At 40.2% G+C, this 22268-nt stretch overlaps 1 protein-coding gene across 1 annotated transcript in view; it reads left to right on the forward strand.

The window, feature by feature from the left end:
• Positions 1-3678: 3678 nt before the first annotated feature.
• The window catches only part of grik4 (glutamate receptor, ionotropic, kainate 4), a 269756-nt gene continuing 251166 nt past the window's right edge, over positions 3679-22268 (forward strand). The window contains 2 exon segments of the mRNA XM_034701916.1: positions 3679-3758; positions 8261-8458. The gene's annotated coding sequence lies outside the window, so the exon portion shown is untranslated.

The raw sequence follows: 22268 nt of genomic DNA on the forward strand, positions 1-22268 counted from the left end.
GCGCTAATGCTATTTGATGCTATATTTGACCACATGTCAGGGGCCAGAGTGGGCCAAGAATTCCAAAGCAGAGTTTTTTGTCTCAGTCAAGCCCATGGCAGGGGATAAAACATAGGATTTAAATGTTTGTAAAATAAACAATGAACAGAAAGGATGTCCATAATATTGATACAAGATTGTGATAATCTTGATCTCAATACTGATGACAGTAATTGTGATTCTCATTTGGCTGCAAATGTGCTTCCATAGTTTAAAGTCTAACCCAGTATCCAGTAAACAATCTAAAATTGCTCCTACTTTATTTGCACACTGTCTGTCACACATTTTCAATTTGTAGCCTGCTGCTGCTGTCTGCTTTTTTTTTTTCTTTTCTTACCTCTCCATGATCCCTCCTTGTTTTTTTCTCCTCTCTGAAACTTTTCTGTACCTTAAAAATGTTGTTGTGGCCATTTTTAGCTGGAGTTATACAGCGTCAGTTGGCATCACAAACTCCCAGTGAAAATATTAAGCACAAATGTTCCTGCAGTAAAGGTAGTAAACAATAGACGAATAAGGGCCTTGTGGTGTAACTGTATACAACTTTTCACCTAATGTCCCCTTTTGCCACCTGAGGGTTGACGGAGGAGGTGGGTTAGTATCAGGGTCGATGTGATGTCAGCTCATGAATTCTAAAAGCTTTATCGCTTCCCTGCAGCCAGCCTGGGCAGCTCGCTGCTGCCTCTCATCTCTCCTGTGTGTTGCACTGAATATGGCTCTCCAATTGGGGTCATGGGACAGACTGATAGGAAACTATATACCCTCGTAACAATAGGCGAAGAGTTCAGTATTAAAAACAGCAGCAGAGAGACGACAGGTCTTACTACTAGCTGACTGACAAACCAAGACACTGTGGCACAAAGACATTTACAAAACAAGAAACACATAAGGACATGCATGACCTTCCAAATTCTTGTACTGAAGTCAGTCTGCCATATGTGTATTTCAGAGGAGTTCTTTCTTTTAGACAATACTCACTCACAATTAGGCTGAAGCTTGAAATAGTCTGCCTTTGAAGAACTATGAGTTTTGGCTTTGCCACAGCTAAACTCAGCAATTTCAACCCAGTTGTGTGAGACTGTTGACAAAACAACTTCATCTCAGATACGTATTGATCATATCAAATCTTTGTCAGCAGAAAATATACATAATAAACACACACACACACACATACATACACACCCTGTGTCATGGCTCTCATCTATCGGTCTACCAGCTGCCACCCTGCTGCTGAAACAGGCAGCTTTAATGTCATAAGATAGTGTGTTTTTTCCAACTTCACCTCATGGAAGTCAAGGAGTGATACCAACCATGGCAAAAGGAGTTTAAATTCTTAGAATTATCATTTTCAGCTTATCTGGGACACGTCTTCTTCGGTCCAAATCTTTAAAATCTTGAGACAAAGATGAGCATTTCAGAAAGCCAAAGTTGGTGTGCCTGTTTTTCAAACAAAGCCTAGAGAGTGAAACTTTTGCACTGGTGGACTCATTTTCTCATCACATTAACTTCTTACATGTTTTCCCAGACCATTCAGTGGTTAAAGGCAAAGAGGTTCTGCATAGAAATACTTGTATTTTTAATAGCTCACTCAGCTACATACTACATCAGATGTTACTGTTTATGTAACGCTGGACAGTTCTCTGGCTGACTCTGTCGACACTTGGTGATGATGTTATGTGGCTTTAAGGCTCAAATTGTGAACATCGTGGCACTAATTTTGGAATCAGTGGTAATGCGTGCCTGTCAGAGGCAGTGTATTCATTTTCCCTTGGAGGACAGTTGAAGCTCAACTGAATACGCAAGTCCTAAAATCTTCCCATGAGATTTCCTTCTTGTAGTTGCAGTCATAGCAAGTATATCTTTCAGAAAATGCATTGGGGAGAGGGTTGCTATGCTTTGTTATAAAGGGCAAATAAATCAAAACCTTCCCCACGTGTCACTTCTGCTGCAGCAGCTCTCTGCAGCTGTCTCACTTGCTCTCCCCTGGTTGTCCCTTCTCCCAGATTACCTATAGGGATTGATAGCCATGCCAAAGCAAAAACAGAAAAATCCATACTGCTCTGCTGCCCTTTCTAGTTTACATTGATTTCATGGTGAAATATCAATCTGCATATGTCATGTACCATTGCACACTCACAACAATACAACATGTTTAGAAGTAAATCAACATAAAGCAGCTGTAGGACAGCATTTTATCAAGTTGTTTGATGGATTTTAGTCCTGGGAAATTTATGAGTGTACTTTAATTTTTTTATATATATCAACACAAACGCACACAGAGCTGGGCACAAACACAATTAACTTTGCATTTCAGCATCCCACAGGTGTTCATAAATATCAGTAATACAACTTGATGATTTATGTTAAGTAATAAAGTACATACAGTATATATTGTTATTTATTTTCATAAAATCATGGGCTTGCTCTAAGCCTTCTCTGTGTTTAAGAAAATATGATCTTTGGGTATCTGCCGGCTGTCAAGCTAAAAACTCGAGAAACTGGTAGTGAACTACTATCAAGGGATGGGACATGATTTTCAAATGCTCGAATATTCATTCACTATTTAGAAATCAAAGAGTTAATGTGTATATCATTTCATTTTGAAAGTACTATTTTCATAATTTTCATTGGTGCCTAGTTGTATTACGATATTCACGCCAGATAGTGGCTATAGAGCATCTTAAAGCTGTTTGCTAACCACACTAAATAACAGAAGAAGAAGAATGCTAACTGCATTAAATAGCAAAAGAAGTTGAAAACATTAGCGTCAGTCTCCGGAAATACATAAACATAAATACATGCGATGGTGTAAGATTCAGAAACGGAGGAAATGGAGACCAGCATGGCTGTAGAATGTAAACATACACGCCACGCGCCCGCATGAGTCCAATGCGGAAGTGCTAAAAGCTGCAGTTCATCGAGGATCCGCTTGAGGCTGGCTCCGGAAGTACCGGAAGTCACATACACATGAATGGGAAAAAGACGATCTTTGCAGCAGAAATAAAAATGTTTACAGCCTGGTACAAAAGATGAGTGTAGTCTGGATAACTCATTTCTCAATGTGCTCTCACTGTGAGGGGGGTGAATTTTTTTCTAACGCAGCAATTTCGAAGATATTGAGATTACGAGTCATCCAATGAGAGGCACAGCTGCCTGCAGGAACACTGCAGCTGTTGGCTAGGAGGCTCAAACTCCGCCTCTTTACGTCAAACTGGCTCGACAGAAGCAATATGGCTGCCGCCGCCGATTGGTCTCAAAACAGCGTTTCAGAAACAGATGGGTGACGTCACGGATACTACGTCCATATTTTATACAGTCTATGGTTGAGACAGACGCTGAATAGATGCTAGTGATTATCCAATTATCTCTACTACTGTGATAAATTATGTTTGTAAAAGGATCATATTCAAGTTAGCTTTGAAACTTGTAAAATTATATGATACCAGAAGCAGTGTTCAAAATACAGACTTGATTCACAGCAGACATTGTTAATTGCCATGAGGAAAAGCACAGGTGTTACTAATCACATTAACGATCACACTGAAACAAAGCAGCCAATCGGAGGGGAGCCAGTGATGATTTCATTGATTGATTGCACGTGTGTTACTCCTCGAAATTTGTTTTACATTAACTTTGCTGTTTGTCATCCTACATGTTATGGACTGTTGCCCTGAGCTTGATATGTTTCTCCTTTTAATTTGGCAAAAACCTTCTACTATATGGTGAGTACACAAGAATGAGTTAGGGAAGGTGTCATTTTCCTTTTTATCATTTCCTTATTACATTATTAATATTATAAAAAAATGTGTTTTTGATTTTTTTTTCAAAATGACTGAGAAAAAAACTTTCTAAAATTCCATTACATCTTTTCTGCATCTAACTTTTGCAGTGTGTAAGTTGTGTTTATACATTTAGATGTACCTTTCAGCTATTGAGGACTGGATCATCAGAACATGAATTTTTCTATTGCATTTCTGTATCCCAAAAACCCAATCAGGGTCAACATGATCAAAGACAATAACGCAGGCTGTATTCCAGGCTTGCAGTGTCATGTCACTGCTTAATGGATGTAAAAGTAAGGGCTTCTATAACACAAGAGTGGGCAGCACAGAGAGATTCTGAGCAATGTTTGACAGGTAATAGAATCTGGCTCTGTATACAGCCGCCTGCAGCTGTGGGGCGGTAAATAGAATGTAAAGAGAGGGTATTGAGGAGAAAGAGGGAGAGGAAATGGATGGAGGAACATTCAGGAACAATTTCCTTTCCCCTGCAACTTCACATGTCAGCACTTCAAAAGTTTACCCATTATTTTTTATAAAGATTCAAATATTCATTCAATCCAACCGTTTTTTTCTTTTGTTTACTAGAAATTATCTAATTATTATAATAAAAAAACAATGCTCAAAAGGTTAAAAATGATTATTTCCTTCAAATAATGTGTTTTGATGACTTTTAGGACATACTTAACATGATAGCATCGTAGCATCTGTATTTTCTGTTATGATTACAAATTAGCAGCTTTAATGGTATTTGCAGTCTGATGAAAGGGGAGTCAGCCTAATAAAACTGAGATCAAAGAGCAAAGACAAACCCAAAATACAAAACCGTTGCCATTGATTATACAATTCTTGGAGGTTTGTCCAGAGGCCGGATGAGAGTCTTGAATATTAATTCAGCTGTGTTTATTCTTTTGTGATGATGTTTTGCTGGGATGATTCATCAGCTGATTTGCATTCCCAAAGTAAAGACTTATTATTTTTTCTGCTTTTTTTTTGTTAAATAAAACTCTATTTAAACCCTTTAAAAAAAAAACAAACTAGTACAGTCTACTTGGGTGTTTGACTTCATCAAGCTTCTAAAGTAATTGTCAAAGGTAACGATTGGTCATCACTTAGCAGAAAATCAAGTCTATACTCAAATAATGAACAACTCGCTGCCAAAGAGGGGAATTGCTTGATATCACAGCCAAAGACGGTCATCAGTTTCACTCCTCAATCTGTCAACTGGCAACTCCCCCTTGATTTTCTTTGCAGCTATGCTTTTTCTCAACTATTTTCTGCTTTTGATCTTTGATCTTAGATTTTGTCTGTTTTTGCAAGTTGGTTAAAATGATTTCGACTTCTTTTTGTGATTTTTTTTTTTTATTGATTTTTTACACATCAGATGACATTGCCACCCGACACACAATATTAACATATCACAAAGGCCATGTTACAGAAATAATATGACATTCAATGTAATGACAGAAAGCGAATAAGTAAATTAAAAAGGGGGTGACACAGGGTCACACATTCATCCATTCATTTGAAATAATAAATAAAATAAAATAAAAATAATTTAATACATAAAATAATGCAAATAAATAAGATTAATAAACAAAGAAATAAACAAAGAAATACATTAAGCAGCAGGTATAAAATATACCTGATGCCTGTAAATATGATTTTCCGTAAGGCCAATCATAATTTCTACTATGAAACTGCTGCTAAATTACTGTTCACCAAACGTTAGGCAGCCAGCATCCCTAGTAAAGCTGAGAACAGGGTCATGAAGGTGACTCAGTTGGGTCTGATGCTGTTTTTTTCTCTCGTCACAGTATCATTATGAGAAGCGATTAAAGGTGACATATCACGCTTTTTTCATCAATATATATTGGTCTAAGAGGTCCCCAAAACATGTCTTTAAAGTTTATGCTCAAAAAAACACTTTGAAATCAGATTTTGGCATGCCTGAAAAACCCTCTTCTTCAGTCCTACTCAGAACACTCTGTTTTCTCTCTGACCACGCCCCCTCAGGAAGTGGATGTGCCTCGGCTCTCCAGCACGTTGATCTAATGTTTACATGTTGGCTGAATATACACGGCTGCTCACAGATAGCGTTACTTCAACCCTCTGAATCTGATCCAGAATCTGATCTTGACGGAAAGGCGCCTGCAGCAGGACCTTTCTGAAGGATTGGTCACAGATTTAGTGTTTCTTGTTGTTTTATTTATCAGTATGTCGACGTGTGTCTTGGTACACAGCTACGAATATGTAGCTATGTGGCTATGCTAATTGGCACTAGCACTTATCCATGATAAATAAAAATCATCCACTAGATCTTCAAATCTGCAGACGTGGGGAGTAAAACCGACCTCTACCAGAAAGGCAGCAGGACCTTTTCTGAAGGATTGGTAACAGATTTAGTGTTTCTTGTTGTTTTATTTGTCAGTATGTCGACGTGTATCTTGGTACACAGCTACAGCTACAGCTACAGCTATGAACATGTAGCTATGTGGCTATGCTAATTAGCGCTAGCACTTATCCATGACAAATAAAAATCATCCACTAGATCTTCAAATCTGCAGACGTGGGGAGTAAAACCGACCTCTGCCAGAAAGGCAGCGGGACCTTTTCTGAAGGATTGGTCACAGATTTAGTGTTTCTTGTTGTTTTATTTGTCAGTATGTCGACGTGTATCTTGGTACACAGCTACAGCTACAGCTACAGCTACGACTTGTAGCTATGTAGCTATGCTAACTAGCGCTAGCACTTATCCATGATAAATAAAAATCATCCACTAGATCTTCAAATCTGCAGACGTGGGGAGTAAAACCGACCTTTGTGTTTATTAAGACAGCCTACAACTAGCATGCCTCCCTCCCATTTTTGAAGGTGCTAACAGGAAGCAGGTCTTTTGTGTAAGATGAGCTTTTTGTGAAGTCTTTGTTTGTAGATTCTTACTTTTTACAGGTTGAGATAATTTGATTTAGATTTACAACAAAGATATATTAAACTTTAAACTGTGTATCAGTTTAGTAGAGTATTGTTTTGAGTAGTGCACTCCCCTTTAAGGTTACTAAAGGTTAAAGGCAGAATAATATTCTTTCCCACAGTGCAGTGAATGCATCACACTCCTTTAGTGATTAGTTATACTACGATCACGGTGGACATTAAACGTGTTAGAAATGCACAGCAGAAGTTGTCTTTGTGCTTTTCCTTTACCCTCATCCTGAAAGTATATTTAATTAAGTGTATTAAGTTAATAGCTAACACAGTCATCACATTTTTGGGTTTTGAGTTTTTTTCAGTGTTGCTATTTCTTGTTTCAGCTGTGTTTACGTCCCGCTCCAAACGTCTTTTAGCCCACCTTCTTCTTACCCTGTGACATGATTGGCTGTTCAATGCCTTCTTCTTCTTCTGTCTAATGTTAGGTGGCAACTAGCTTTCCAGTGGTTGGGGGGGTGTAATTACAGGTTTAAATATATTCTATTTTTATCAAACATTTGCTATATTTATATTGAGAAAAATTAGATCACTATAATTATCATTATCCAATTATCGCCCAGCCCTAATATCTAGGATATAGAATTAAAAACCCACCAAACTCATGGAAAACCACCCCAAATTATGTCCACCCACCCAAGCCCCTTTTAACCCACACAATCCAACCCAAAACCATCCAACCTGGCAACACACAGTATGTGTTTAGTTCTTGTGGCACTAGTTGGTGATAAGGCAGGTTCTGTATCCACTGTGATGTAGGGTGATCCCACCATGGAGCTGAGTGATTAGGTTGATCCTCAGGGAGAGGTTTAATTTTCCTCTGAGTAGGGGTGCCATTAAAATGTGATGACATGAGATTAATGCTCATCTTGTAAGTGACATTTACTTTCTCATTTACTGTGGAAATTGTCTCGCAATATTGTGTGCTGGGTCTTGTTTTGAATGCTGATGAGTTTCAGACGCTGTTTAAAGTCTTGTGCAGTGACACTATGAAAAATGTTGGATGTGCTATATAAAAAGGAAGGGTATCTAGCTGAGTAAGGAGCAAACAGCAAAACAAAACCATCAGCAAAATGGGACAGTGAACTTTGAGAATGCGGTCACAGTGCACATCCACATCTCTTTGTATATGGATAAATGGCTGTCCTCAGCATTAGGAAGACGACTCCAGAAGCTGAAACCTGAACAGAATTGCAATTTATGATACTGCTGCATTTTTATGTAGCTTTGAAAATCTATAGTTCCCTCTCAGGACAAACTTTGCTTTTATGTATCACATCAGCTTTCATAGGGGGGGGCTACAACAGTTATATATGTTTATGGCTCAGGATCACTAAAACCTGTGTGAAACTGATAGTAACCCTTGATTACTTGTCTGTGTGTGCTTTATGAAATGAACATCAACTTTTTGCATCTCAGCTCAGTTGTCTTACCTTTTTTTCTCCTCTTTTGTCTTACAGGGAGTCTGTGGGCAGCAGTGTAGAGCCCAAACTGTGTGCTCGCCTTTGCTTAGAACACACACTTGTGCAAGAGCCGGGGGTCCATACTATACGTGTATGTGAGATGAGGAGAAGCTAAGCTGCTACAACAACCAGCCAAATCAGACAGCCTCTTGTGCTGCAAGATGGATTAGAGCCCCACACCTCAGGAGATCAAAGGTATGGGAAAATGTTTAGTTATCAACCGCCACTCACCTTCCCTGTTTAATGACAGCAGAGGAAGAGAGAGTGAAGAAGAAAGTGGAAATAGTAATTCACTATGGGTTCAGGCTAAGCTCTCTCTGCAGTCTGTGTGCTGGAGTTCTGTTCATAAACCCCATCTTCCATTCATATCAGAAGGAATAAAGAGGGATTGAACAGATAGTAGTGTAGTTAATCATCATGACTTTTATCACACTTTGATATATATTATTGAAAGTTGTTGGAGAATTTGTTTTAAATACATGCATGCTCATAAACAATGAAATGTCCATCTTCAACACATCATCATCTTCATCACCAACATCTGGAGTCACATTTTCTGTAGAAAGATATCACTCAGAGGTTTCTTCATCTTCCCCCTCAACTTAATTCTGATTTTACGCTTGTTAGCTCTCTGTCACGTGACAATGGAGTGCAGTGAAAGGGAGTGAAGGCTAATATCAACCAATCTAAAATCAACATTGAAAGTTCAGAATGTCATGATTGGTTTTTCATGCATTGGATTCAACAGAACGCTGGTTGATTACTAATGCCTGCTAAGTGGCACACGTCGCTCTTCGCTGACTGAGAATCTTGCATTGTAGACTGCTAAAGGGACATTTCTGATTTTTAAGAGGCAATAGATTACATATCAGCTAAGTTTAAACTGCTGAGATGAAACCCTTGATTCAAAGTGTATCAGTGAAGTCGTTGTGTTGCATTTGCAAGTTGGTCAAACAGCCACTGCAAGAAAAAAAACTTGAACTTGTGCTCTGACTGTAGTGATCAGTGTCCTGCATTACTCACTCCTCCATGAATTAAATGAAATTCTGTAAGTAGAGACAAGTGTAAAATATTGTGGAACATGTTGGATAAACTGACGCAGATCAAACAGGTTGAGTCAAAATATGAATGACTTATTTCACAAAATAACCTCATTGTACATTACAGGCTGATGGTATACTTAATTGTGACATTATTATAGCTTCCTGCATCAAGTTTGGCTCACTATGGCTTTAGAAGCCCAAACTTCTATTGAAACTTACCATGGAAACTGGTATTAAAAAGGTAAAGATCTATTTTGCAGGGTCAAACTGGGTCTTCAGCCTTTGTTTGAAAAGAAACATATTAAATTAAACCCAATACAGCTCACTGCTACCTAAGAGAGACACACTATCGGCTCTTTTCTATGAAATGTTTTACAGAATTGACTTGTGAAAACAAAAGCTGCTTATTTGACTATAATTCAGCACTGTTTGCGTGAAAGTGGATTATTTTATTGAGATTTCTGCAGCTGGAGGGTTTTTGTACATCCATGTAATAGAGCCATAAAAATTCATTTTCTCTATTCTTTATTGGATCCCCTCCTGCAGGGTCTAGACCAGCCTTGCAGATGAACAGTTACCTCCTCTCATTTCTTACCAACAGTTTTTAGCTTGGCTTATGGGGAAGTCATTTTCCTGGATTCCTTTGTGTTTTGTTTTTTTCTGTTTGTGTTGTGACAAGTATTGTGGATGTCACAATTCAACATGTCGCATGTCTGTCATGCACAGTGCTCCTCCTCTGCTCCTGTTTAGAATCATAGAGGCAGAGCTGAGGTAACAGTCAAGGTTCTTCTTGACTCTGGGGGCTGACTCATTTGCAGTCACGACATGACTTTACTGTCACATTATTTTCAAAAATAATTATGTTCTTGGAAATATTACTTTAGTATTTATGGTAGCACTTCCAGCTTTAGAGAGTGTGTTTCATGGTCACTTTCAACTAAATGGTATAAATGAATAGCATAATTAAACACAGCTTGATTTGATTTGATTTGATGACTTTATTTCGAACATGTAAAAGTAAAAAAAATACAATTAAAAAAAAGCAGAAAAGAAGAAAGAGTTATACAAACATAAAATAAAAAGAAACAGTTTTACAAAAGAAACAAAATCAATATTAGCAAGCAGTGAAACAATTTACTCTACATGTACGAAAAGGAGTAGGAAGAAGTTTAAAACTTATCTAATCCTACCCCTCTATTCACTATTTTCTGCCATTATATGAGTGCAGTCCCACATGTCAAATCTTCATATATTATCTTCATATTTATGCTAACAAACAAAAGTAAACCCCTCGTCATTATATACACTTGTCTTCCTCCTTGTACCTTATTAAAATCATTTCTTCGTACTTCTTCTTGAATTGAATTATGTTCAGGCATTGCTTTAGTTCCATACTGAGACTGTTCCATAGTTTAACACCACAGACTGAAATACAAAAGCTTTTCCTTGTGGTCCGAAGCTTAAATATCTTGTTTGTGGTGTTCATAATGCAAGCATTTGTGTTTCTGACCATTTTCAAATTCATCCTTCTACTTCCTGCTGGCATAGTGTGTACTTATGCTTCTTTTAATGTCCTCTTTCTAACTCCATAGAGAGCTGTTTTAAGGATATACTAATCAATCTAGAACAAGCAATAACTTTAAACCATATACAGTGCACCAACATGTGATTAACTAGATTCTAGGGATGGGTATTTCATCCAAAATACTATTCAATAATCACTGGCATCTATTCTGTGATTATTCGTTATGGAGCTGGACAAGGTGCTGCTACTAGCGGGCACTAGCAGCTTCTGTCTCAACCTTTATGTCGGTGTTTCTGTGACGCAGCAGAGTGCAGTATGTTTACATTCTACAGCCATGCTCAGTCTCCATTATCTCTGTTTCCTAATCTCACACCACTACCTACAGTATGTGTTTCCAGCGACTGTTGCTAATTTTTCCGACTTCTTTTGCTATTCAATGTGGTTAGCATTATTCATCTTCTGTTATTTAGTGCGGTTAGCAAACAGCTTTAAGAGGCTCTATAGCCACCATCTGGCGGGAATACAAAATTACAACTAGGCACCGTCGAAAACGATGAAAATTGTACTTTCAAAGTGAGAAAATATTCATGTTAATTTTTAACAAGTGAACGAATATCTGAGCATTCAAAAATCATGTCCCATCCCTACCAGATATCGTATCTCACAAAAGTGAGTACACCCCTCACATTTCTTCTGAAGATTATACACAAGAAACCTGAAAACAGTTTGCTAAAGACAAGCAGACTAAGGACATGGATTACTGGAACCTTGTCTTGTGGTCTGATAAGACCAAGATAAACTTATTTGGTTCAGAAGGCGTTAAGCGTGTGTGGCGGCAACCAGGTGAGGAGTACAGAGACAAGTGTGTCTTGCCTACAGTCAAGCATGGTGGTGGGAGTGTCATGGTCTGGGGCTGCTTGAGTGCTGCCGGCACTGGGGAGCTACAGTTCATTGAGGGAATCCTGAATGCCAACATGTACTGTGACATACTGAAGCAGAGCATGATCCCCCTCCCTTTTGAAACTGGGTCACAGGGCAGTATTCCAACATGATAACGACCCCAAACACACCTCCAAGACGGCCCCTGCATTGCCAAAGGAGCTGAGGGGAAAGGTGATTGAGTGGCCAAGCATGTCTCCAGACCTAAACCCTATTGAGCATCTGTTGGGCATCCTCAAACGGAAGGTGGAGGAGCGCAAGGTCTCTAACATCCACCTGCTCCATGATGTCGTCATAGAGGAGTGGAAGAGGATTCCAGTGGCAACCTGTGAAGCTCTGGTGAAATCCATGCCTAAGAGGGTTAAGGCAGCGCTGGAAAATAATGGTGGCCACACAAAATATTGACACTTTGGGCCCAATTTGGACATTTTCACTTAGGGGTGTACTCACTTTTGTTGCCGGTGGTTTAGACATTAATGACTGTGTGTTGAGTTATTTTGAGGGGACAGTAAATTTACACTGTTAAACAAGCTGTACACCAACTACCTAACATTGTATCAAAGTGTCATTTCTTCAGTGTTGTCCCATGAAAAGATATAATTAAATATTTGCAGAAATGTAAGGGGTGTACTCACTTTTGTGAGATACTGTAGCTTTAAAAAAATACATTTACTTATTCCTACAATACCAGCTTGAATCCAGCTTGTCAAATGTATCCAAAGGCATTAAGAGAAATTGTGTTCTTCAGATTCTTCAACATCTTGGCAATAAGCTGTTTCAACCCCAGAAATCATAAAACCTTTTTAAGTATCCTATTTGTCAAAGACATGTCGCTATAGCTTCTACCTCAAGGAAATGTATGAATTTTTACACACCTGTCTAAAGGGATGGGAGCACAACATAAAAAAAGAGTACAATGAAGTCTCCTCCCTGGTCCACAAAGCAAAGGCTAAACTACGTTTCCAGTAAATGACAATTTGTTACAGCAAACAAATTGCAACAGTAAGAGTCACTAAAGCAAATAATAACACAGGATATGTCATGGCCAGAGTAAGAAACTGAAGAAACCATCTCTATTAAAACATATAATTAGCCCTAATGTAACTAATCAAACCAAAATAAATTCCCTAAATATAACTCCTTTCCTTCAAGCAAAACAGGAGAAGTGACACAAAATTAGAGAACATTTCCCTTCTACTGCATCCCTCTAAGCATTTTATCATCGAACGAAACTTAGTGAAAGACAAAACCAAATCCTTACAGACAAAGAGAACACACTCTTCAGAGCACACACCATGGGAATCAAGGGGACAGTGACATCTACAAAACAGAGCACATAAAGAGAAACAACATAAAAGTAAAAAGTGACTATCCTGACCGGATTTTAGTCACTGTCTGGGTGTGGGAGTGAGGTGTTTTTGACGCGCTTCTAAAAGAATCCAATGTCCAATCTGAGGTTATTGTTGCGTTATTTCTTGCCGTGTATTGTTTCAAAACATATATGGGTAAAACAACTTACTTGATGGTGATAGGCGTGATGAAAAACGAATGAGTTACGGCTTGAGCAAAGGACTAGGACCCAAATGCAGAGTACAGGGAAAAAGTATTTATTAAGCAAAAACCAAGGTTCAACAAAAAGCGCCTTGCGGGTAAAAACAACTGAGAAAAAGTACAAAACTAGGAGTAACACAAAATCACCCAAAAGGGGAAAAAGGTTCTATCAAAAACTCACAAACAAAAACTAGCAATCAATCCTCTGGAAACAACTCGAGATAAGTACACAGAAAAGCGTGGCTTGAATCTCCTCAGGAGCAAGGCTACAACGGGACATGGAGCATGCGGCTAGAGGAATAATCTGGCACTGGAGGAGTGTTTGGTGGTGGCTTAAGAAGCCAGTGCTGATGAGCAGATCAGGGACAGGTGTGCCTGATGAGCCTCACTGCTGAGGAGACCGGCCCCGCCCCTACCCATGCAACCTGCAGGCAGAGAGAGAGAGGGTTAGGGCAAATCTCACAACAAATCAGGACCATAACAGTATGTGTGGTATAAGACAAGCGGTAAAAACCGTGTGCTCTTCCCGTTCCCAAGATCACTACTTCACCTGTGCCCCTTTTGTAGTATTTACCTGCCCGTTTACCTGAAGTGCCCCTTGTGGTGATTGTGTGAGTAACAAAACAAAAAACAAAAACAACATAGGAAAGAATGACTCATACAAGGACTGTAACCAAAATAAAATTCTATGCCAGTAATTCTCCGCACAGCTCTTCCTTTCCCTTTGTCAGTCATTCTCAGATCAATCTATTGTGCCTTGAGAGGAAATTGCCAAACGTATGCCATCATCAAGTCCTTTAGTTGTTAAGCCTGTCTGATTGCCAAAGGAGGTTTTATAACAGTGGTTATCCCAGTATTTTATCCTTTGTATTTATCGTACTGTCAACTATCTCGTGTTTTTTATACCTGATGCATGCAGTAGTGCGGAGGTTCACAACCTTTTGGACTACACGGGCCAGACAGCAGCTGCAACCACAATGCCAAATGTACTTTCATGAATGAGAGGGGAGGAACATTAGGTGGGTGGATAGGTCAAAGATGGAAATTCCAGCCAGCTGACTCATATTTGTGTCCCGTGTAAACACTAAGCCATAAAGACTTTCCTTAACTTACAAATGTCCATTTAGGTAATTATTTTGACCTTTTTAATCGAAACCTGGATGTTTCCTTATCCTAACCAAGTAGTTCTGCTACCCACGCCTCCTTATTTCTGTGGTATGCTTGAAGCTGCTACACTCCAAGGGATCACGGAACACTCTGTAGTTTAGCTCCAGTTGCCTTTCTGGACTGCTGCTGACCTATTAGCCTGAGTGCAGCCTTGAAACAGTAGGCAGGAATCTTCAGGCCTTTTCTCAGTAGACCACAGCCAGTGAGCGGATATTAAAGTTCCAGATGTTGTTATTTTTGCCGACATGAATGTAACCTTGTATGTTACACTTCTGACTGCAGAAAAATAAATGTAATGGCGTTCTGTCCTCTCTGTCTCTCTATACTTTCTCTTTGACCTTCCTAAATTTGTTTGCTTTAGCAAAACCAGCCTGATGGTGTATTTTTAGATAAAGGTGCAAGACTAGAACCTTTAACAAATGACTGCGTGTGTCAGTTTTTGCCAGTGTTGTTTATTTGGAGGTCAGGGCACATGGTCGTCTGGTGGCTGTTAGCTGCTGTGCTGTGACCACAAAATATCAAATAGCAGCACAGGAGGCGAATACTAGAGAGCCCAGATTTTCCTCACACCATGTCTGTTTGCATACTTTAATAAGACCAAATGTGTTTGGTTACCTGTTCACCTCATCTGGTAGAGCTGGCATTCCATTAATTGAGGCATGGTCTTGCAACATTGGTCCTTGGTTTCAACCAATCAATCAATCAATCTTTATTTGTATAGCGCCAAATCGCAAAAAAAGTTTTCTCAAGACGCTTTAGGAAACACAGAAGGTCTAGAACATACTCTATGTTAAACTATTAACAAAGACCCAACACCAAGACCGGATAAAACTCCGTCTTATCTAATCTTTATCCCCCATGAGCATTGCATCTCGCAGTATTTAACTAGATACAGTGGCGTTAGACAGCCATGTGCCTCAACCGAGTTGGGGTTGGAAAGACGGAAAAAGGGGAGAATAAGAGATAGAGGGAGCAATGTTAGTGATGAGATGAATCGTAGTTGTAGTAGTAGCTGTTGCCGAGTCCAGCACATCCGTAGCAGCTGGAGTCTTGAACATCCACAGCAGCAGGACCTCTACGGAAGCGACTCAGATGAACCTACGAGACAAGGGAGCTAAGGGACTCCAGAAAGGTCTATGGTTATTAACTTTCAGTTGGACAGGGAAAGTTTAAGTAAGTGGTGGGGGCTGGGATAGGGTCCCAGTGTGTCAGTGCACCATTCCCCCTGGTAGTCTAAGCCTATAGCAGCATAACTAAGAGCTGGCCAAAGCATGAGCCAGCTCTCACTACAAGCTTTATCAAAAAGGTTTGACTTTGACCCCTCAGGCTTTGGTGCATAGCACCCCCACTTTAACTTTCCCATGTTAACTCTCTCTCCAGCTGCCTTATAGAGCCATGGATTTGAAGCATTCAAGTTGCACTTAAGGCTCTGATAAAAGCGCTAGATAGATGTGTACATTTAAATAATTCTGGGAATAGTGTTTCCAAAAGAAGCTTTTCAGTTATCAACACAAGATTTCTTTACCCCATACTCATACACATATGCACACTCCACAGGAATACATATACTACTCATCAAGTCTATTTTATAGTACACTCTCTTTTTTGCTGAGGACAGAAAACCCTGATTCATATTCATATGCAAAGCACACTATTTATAATTTCAAGCCACCACATCCCCCACAGCCATATACTGTGAATACAAAGGCCAGGACTACACAGTGTGCTGTAAAGACATTGAGCTTCTCTGAGGCACCAGTGCCCTGTGAAATCTAACACTGACAGAATTTGACTTTTTACTGACTTTGGCTCAGAGAAACTGGTTTGAGGAGAATTTCATTGCCCACATGTGCAATCTTGCATGAGATGCATGTATTGAATATCATTTCTGTGCAGATGGTGTATTATTGCCCCCCAGTATGTGTCAACCCCAACACTCTAGTGCCACTGGGTGAATCCATCTACACAGCTCCACTGGAAATGTTGTATTGGTTCTGGTATGTCAAGTAAATAAAATCATCTTTGCCGCTGTTCTGTTTACTGATGCTCTTGCTGCTGCCCAGAGCAAATTCTTTATTTCTTGCTTAGCAGGAACACAGCATATGTCTGATGAACCAGTCCCCTCTTCCCAGAATAAGTTTTATGGGATTTGGTGTGTGTAGTTTTTCTGTGTGCACGCATGTGTTTAATGAGCTGTTTGTAATGTTTGTGTGTTGACTGAATTCATCAGTCGGCTCCTGTCAGTGTTGCCTCTGGGCCCCCTGCTTTTTTTCCCGCCTCCTTTTCTGACTGCTCCTGAGAAGTGGAGATAAGACCCGCTGATGTTTGTCTGCTCCCTGGCAGATTACTGAGGCAGACAGGTACAAGGACTGTGGTAGACAGCTACAGTATACTGGGGGCCAAAGAAGAACTTGTTTGGGAAGTCTGAGCTGACCACAGCCCCAATCCAGCTTGACGTCCATCTGGCCTCTTTTATATTTTCTATTGCTGCTAAGCTAATTACTGTTCAGAGTCAATGTGGGAAAAGTCTGGAAGTATCTCTGAACCACAGACTTTAAGTGAGAGCAAATATTCCAGCATAACATCATTTATGATGTTTGAAATGTAATCAGTAAATGACAAGTGAGAACAGTAGGTCAAGAAAAACAATGTTAAATGGTGTTAATGGGAGCTTTGGTCTGAGAGCCCAGGAGATTTTGCCTGTATCCGACCTTTTTGCCCTGTATGTATTTTTTCTCCCTAAACAAAATTAAGAAGCTCCCCTGCTTAAAGGCTTTTTTTTTCAGAAAGAGTGGTTTGGAGGGTTGAGAAGGTTTGGAAAGGGATATGTGCAGCCAAAAGTGAACATAGAAGGGAAAAGTAAAAGTAAGTATGTAATTAAAGGGATGAAAATTGATCAAAGGATTTGGAGCAGCTGTTTTGAAAGTATTACTTTGTAGACCACCAATCAAAGCTATTATTGTTCACAGTCCCATCATCAGACATTTTATCTATCCATCCATCCATCCATCTTCCACTGCTTATCCGGGTCAGGGTCGCGGGGGCAGCAGTCTCAGCAGAGAAGCCCAGACACTCCTCTCCCCGGCCACTTCTACTAGTTCTTCTGGGAGGATACTGAGGCGTTCCCAGGCCAGCTGAGAGATATAATCTCTCCAGCATGTCCGGAGTCTTCCCCATGGCTTTCTCCCAGACGGACATGCCCGAAACACCTCCCAAGGGAGACGTCCGGGAGGCATCCTGACCAGATGCCCGAACCACCTCATCTGGCTCCTCTCGATGCAGAGCCTACTTTAAGCTTCTCCCGGATGTCTGAGCTCCTAACCCTATCTCTAAGGCTGAGCCCAGCCATCCTGCGGAGAAAGCTCATTTCGGCCGCTGGTATTCGCGATCTTGTTCTTTTGGTCACTACCCACAGCTCGTGACCATATGTTTGGGTTGGAATGTAGATCGCTGCTGTATTACATAGTCATCTGAATCTCATTCGAACACATTTTCCTCTCCGTGTTTGACCGACTCGTGTTTGATCAGAGCTGTTTAAATAGTTGTGTCAATATTTATGTGGCCATTTGTGAAGATGCTGTGTGATTGCAGCTCAACTGGCAAAATATAAGTTGTTCCTATGTTCCTTCCACATCCCTAAACAGCTCTACTGCAAAATGAAATTAGAGGAAAGGAGAGATGTATGAGCAGGAACAGAGGACAAGGGATAAGACATGATTCACACGCGGAAAGCCTTGGCTGTGTAACACGTTGAATAAACATGGGGGAGAAAGTGTCCAGGGGATCTGGGGGTTAGAAAGAGTTAAGATGCAGACTTTAACAAAGTAAAGTATAGCTTATGAAGGGAGCTCTGACTGAATTAGACAGTGAAACTGCTACTGAGAATCACTGACTGACAGATTAATAGAATAACAAATGATTAATTCAAGAATAGCACTGGCTGGAACTTAAAGCGCACATGACCACGTGCTGTTTTATCTTGTAGACACAGTAGGTATCTTACCTGGTTTATAGTGTGATAAATTTAGCTTAATTAGAATCTGACTCTTTGATATAATTGAGTAACATATGGGTGAGGGCTGGGTGGCTTGTGGCGTTTTTTAGCAGGCAATTAGCGACAGCATCTGGTCAGCATGACGGAATAACGGCAGTAAGATGTACACAGCTAAGAGTGACTCAATGGACTGTTCTCGGAATGAGACGGTGTAATGGCTGAAACAGTCAATGCAACTTCAATAAGTCCATTGACTGCAAAGTATTCATACTAGTGTGATAAGTGATTGATGTTTTATGTTAATTATGGACCCACTTTCCATTTCTCATGATAGTTGACAGAATATCTTTGGGTTTTGGATTAAAATGTGAACTTTTTCACAAATGTTATGGGTTTCAATAAATGTGACACTTTAACCATCACATTACATGCTTTGTTGATAGTTTGCTGTTTGCTGAAGTTTTCAGGGCATTATGCTTTAGGCAGTGGTGTGGAGCCCCCAGCAAGCACCTCACATGTTGGATCTTAAAGAAATCATAACAAACGGGTGGCATTGCTGTTTGTGTCTCTCTTCTATTCTCAGTTTGTCTGCCAAAATGCTAAAGGGCAACTTATGTGTCTTCTATGAGATGCAAGAGGGACATGACAAAGCCTTGGTATTTTAAGCCCTGGGAATTAAAATCGTCTTCTGTGTAGTTGATGTATAGAGAGCTGCAGGTATGGCCGAGGGCCGAGCAGAAGGCACACATAGCCAGAAGGTTGGCGCGTTGCTTTGGCTGCATACTAACAAATCTGAGAACCTTCCCACAAGGCTGTGAGGAAATGTAGGCCTCTATATTTTTGCTTTCAAAAGTAATGACCATGACAAAAATTGAAAAAATTATTCCTTCTCATTACTGATGACAAGTCTACTTTTCCTCTTTCAAACACGCTATGCCTCTTGTAAGGCTGATTTTTCCCCCTGAGTGAAAGTTGCAGAAACCAGACGGTTTGTTAGCTTGTATCTGGATTTAGTTCTCTGATAAGCTTCTTGGATCCCTCATTTTTGACTGTGCCAACAGGAAACAGGTATTTTTTGTAAGATGAGATTTTTGTGTAGTTTTAGTTTGTAGATTCTTGTTTTTCTCAGGTTGAGATCATTTGCATAATCTGATTTATTTACCCACATCCTGAAAGTGTACTTAATTAGTTAATAATAGTTAACGCTGAGTCAGCACAGTGTTAGACTAAAGACTCTGCTGTAAGCTGGTGGGTTTTGAGTTTTCTAAAGTGTCCCTGTCTGCCGCTGGTTTCAGCTATGTTTACATTCCGCTCCAAACGTCTTTAAGCCCGCCTACCTCTTACCCCGCAACATGATTTGCTTTACTATGTCGTCTTCTTCTTCTGTCCAATATTGGGTGGCAACTAGCATTTAAGACACATTAGCACCCTTCCCTTTCCAGTAGTTGGGGGTGTAATTACAGATTTAAATATATCGAATTTGTATTGATCATTTGGTATATTTATATTAAGAAAAATTATATCACGACAACTATTGATATCAAATTATCCTACTTGAATCCCAAGTTGCACCGTAATTTCTACTGTCTTGCCTTGAAAGTATATAACAGATTTAAAGATGAAGTGTTGCCTTGGTTTTGTTCTAGTAATAGATGTAACAGTATCCGGTCGTCAGCAGCCATGTTTGAGGAGCTGCCTTTTGTAAGAAAGTTAATATCCTCTACATGTACTCTTGTTCAGGTCAGAAATAGAGAGAAGGACAGGGAGAGATGACAGAGTTATAAAATGAAAGATACAGAGGAAAGGACAAACTGAGAGAAAAATCAAAGACAGGATGTTTGAGGCACATCAGTCAAGACTCAGGGATAATAAGGAGTGGAGAGAGGGTTTCAGAGAAAATGGGAAGAAGAGACTGTCAGAGGATGTAACACAAAGAACTGAGGCAGGGATAGAGACATGTTACCTCAGAAACAGCTTGAGAAGCAGAGAAGGAGTTTGGATGAATGAGTGCAGTGGGCAAAGTCACAGCAGCATCTCCACATGTGATGAGCGTGGGAATGAAGGGCGGCGGCAGGCAGAGAGGCTAGACGCGACAGCTGGCTTCAGCGGTGTGCGGCGAGGGGTGGTATTGTTTCAGCCTTTGTAGCCAATCCCTTTTACAAATTGGAGATGCCACCAGTCACAGTGACACGGAAACTGTCTACTGTCACTGGGTAAGCTGTCTGATGGATGGAACCACTTTGCTTGGCGGATAAAATGATAATGGGGCAGGAGAGGTCACGGTTGGATTGTGAGTGTCTGGTGGCATAAAGACTGTAGTGCTGACAGTGCTCTGTCTAGTTGATAAAACCTTTGCGTTTCATTTGATTCTGCTGATAATTGACTGGTTCTGGCCACTTGAAGGTATTAACAGCTCCAAAAACACAGGCTGAGTTGAGCTCTATTCTGTAAAGTCTATTCTAAAAGATACATTAAGAACAAATTGTGTGTGGAAAGTGATAATGCCTTTATTATATTGGAATTAAGTAAATCAATTTCTGCCCAGAAACCTACTGCCCAGATAAAAAAAAAAATCCTCTCTACTGGTCTGAAACGCAACACATAATAAAAGAAGTGCAGGAATACAATATGCATAATATTTGAATGATAACATGCCCAAATAACAAATTGTGTTAACAGTAGTATTTGAAACAGTCTGTTTTATCCAAGAGAAAACTATGAACAGTGGGTTTTCAGTCGGCTGTTTGCTCGCCATAAGGGAAACGGAGCACGCACACAGAGTAGCCAGGCAGAGCTTTGTTCACACAGAGCACAGAGAGGATTTGTCTTGCAGCTTTGATTCTGTCTCAGTCTGCGAATGCCAGAGATGCATACTGTTAAAACTAGGGCTGATCTAAAGCTACACAGATGATTCTGATATTTTAGGGAAATAGATACTCAGAATACACTGGCAGAAAATCATAGATTCCAAATGCTTCTGCTATCATATTACACTGGACTGAAAAAGTTTTGTGTGATTGAATGAACACGAGACAGTGCAACACCTGAAAAGTCCTTATAGGCATATGGTGTTGTAGACTCTTGCCTGACTCAAGTCCTGTTTACCGACTTGTGACTCAACTTGGACCTGAGCACTGATGCCTCTGTCTTGAAGGTGGAGTGCACAGTTATGCACTGTGCACAGTGCTGCAACTTCATTGATGATTTAAATCTCCAAACACCCAACAGGATAATTTGATACAGGAGGTTACATGTGTGCTTTTCACACATTCAAAACGTCCCCACACAGTCAGTCAAGGCTCATACTGTGACCGTTTGGAGTCCTCCTTATTTTCTGGTAGTGGGGAATCAACTAGGGCTGGGCGATAATACGATATCAATAATCATTGTGATATAATTTACTCAATAAATATAACAAATGTTCTATAAAAATTTGATATATTTAAACCTGTAATTACACCCCCCAACCACTGGAAAGGGAGGGGCCCTAATGTGTGTTAAAAGCTAGTTGCCACCCAACATTAGACAGAAGAAGAAGACGACATTGAACAGCCAATCATGTCACAGGGTAAAGGCTGATTAATACTTCTGCGTTGAATCAACGGCGTAGCCTACGCCGGGGGTCCGCGTTGCTCCCGTACCTACGCCGAGGCCTACGCACGTAGCTGACGTGCACCTCCTCCAAAATGTAACTCCCCGTAGAGCCGACGCGGACCGCAAGCTCTGTGATTGGACCGCTCGGCGGCTTTGTCTTTCCCGCATTTACAGCACTTCCGGGATCCCGGA

Source organism: Notolabrus celidotus, chromosome 14 (assembly GCF_009762535.1).
Source record: "Notolabrus celidotus isolate fNotCel1 chromosome 14, fNotCel1.pri, whole genome shotgun sequence".
NCBI classification, from domain to species: Eukaryota; Metazoa; Chordata; class Actinopteri; order Labriformes; family Labridae; genus Notolabrus; species Notolabrus celidotus.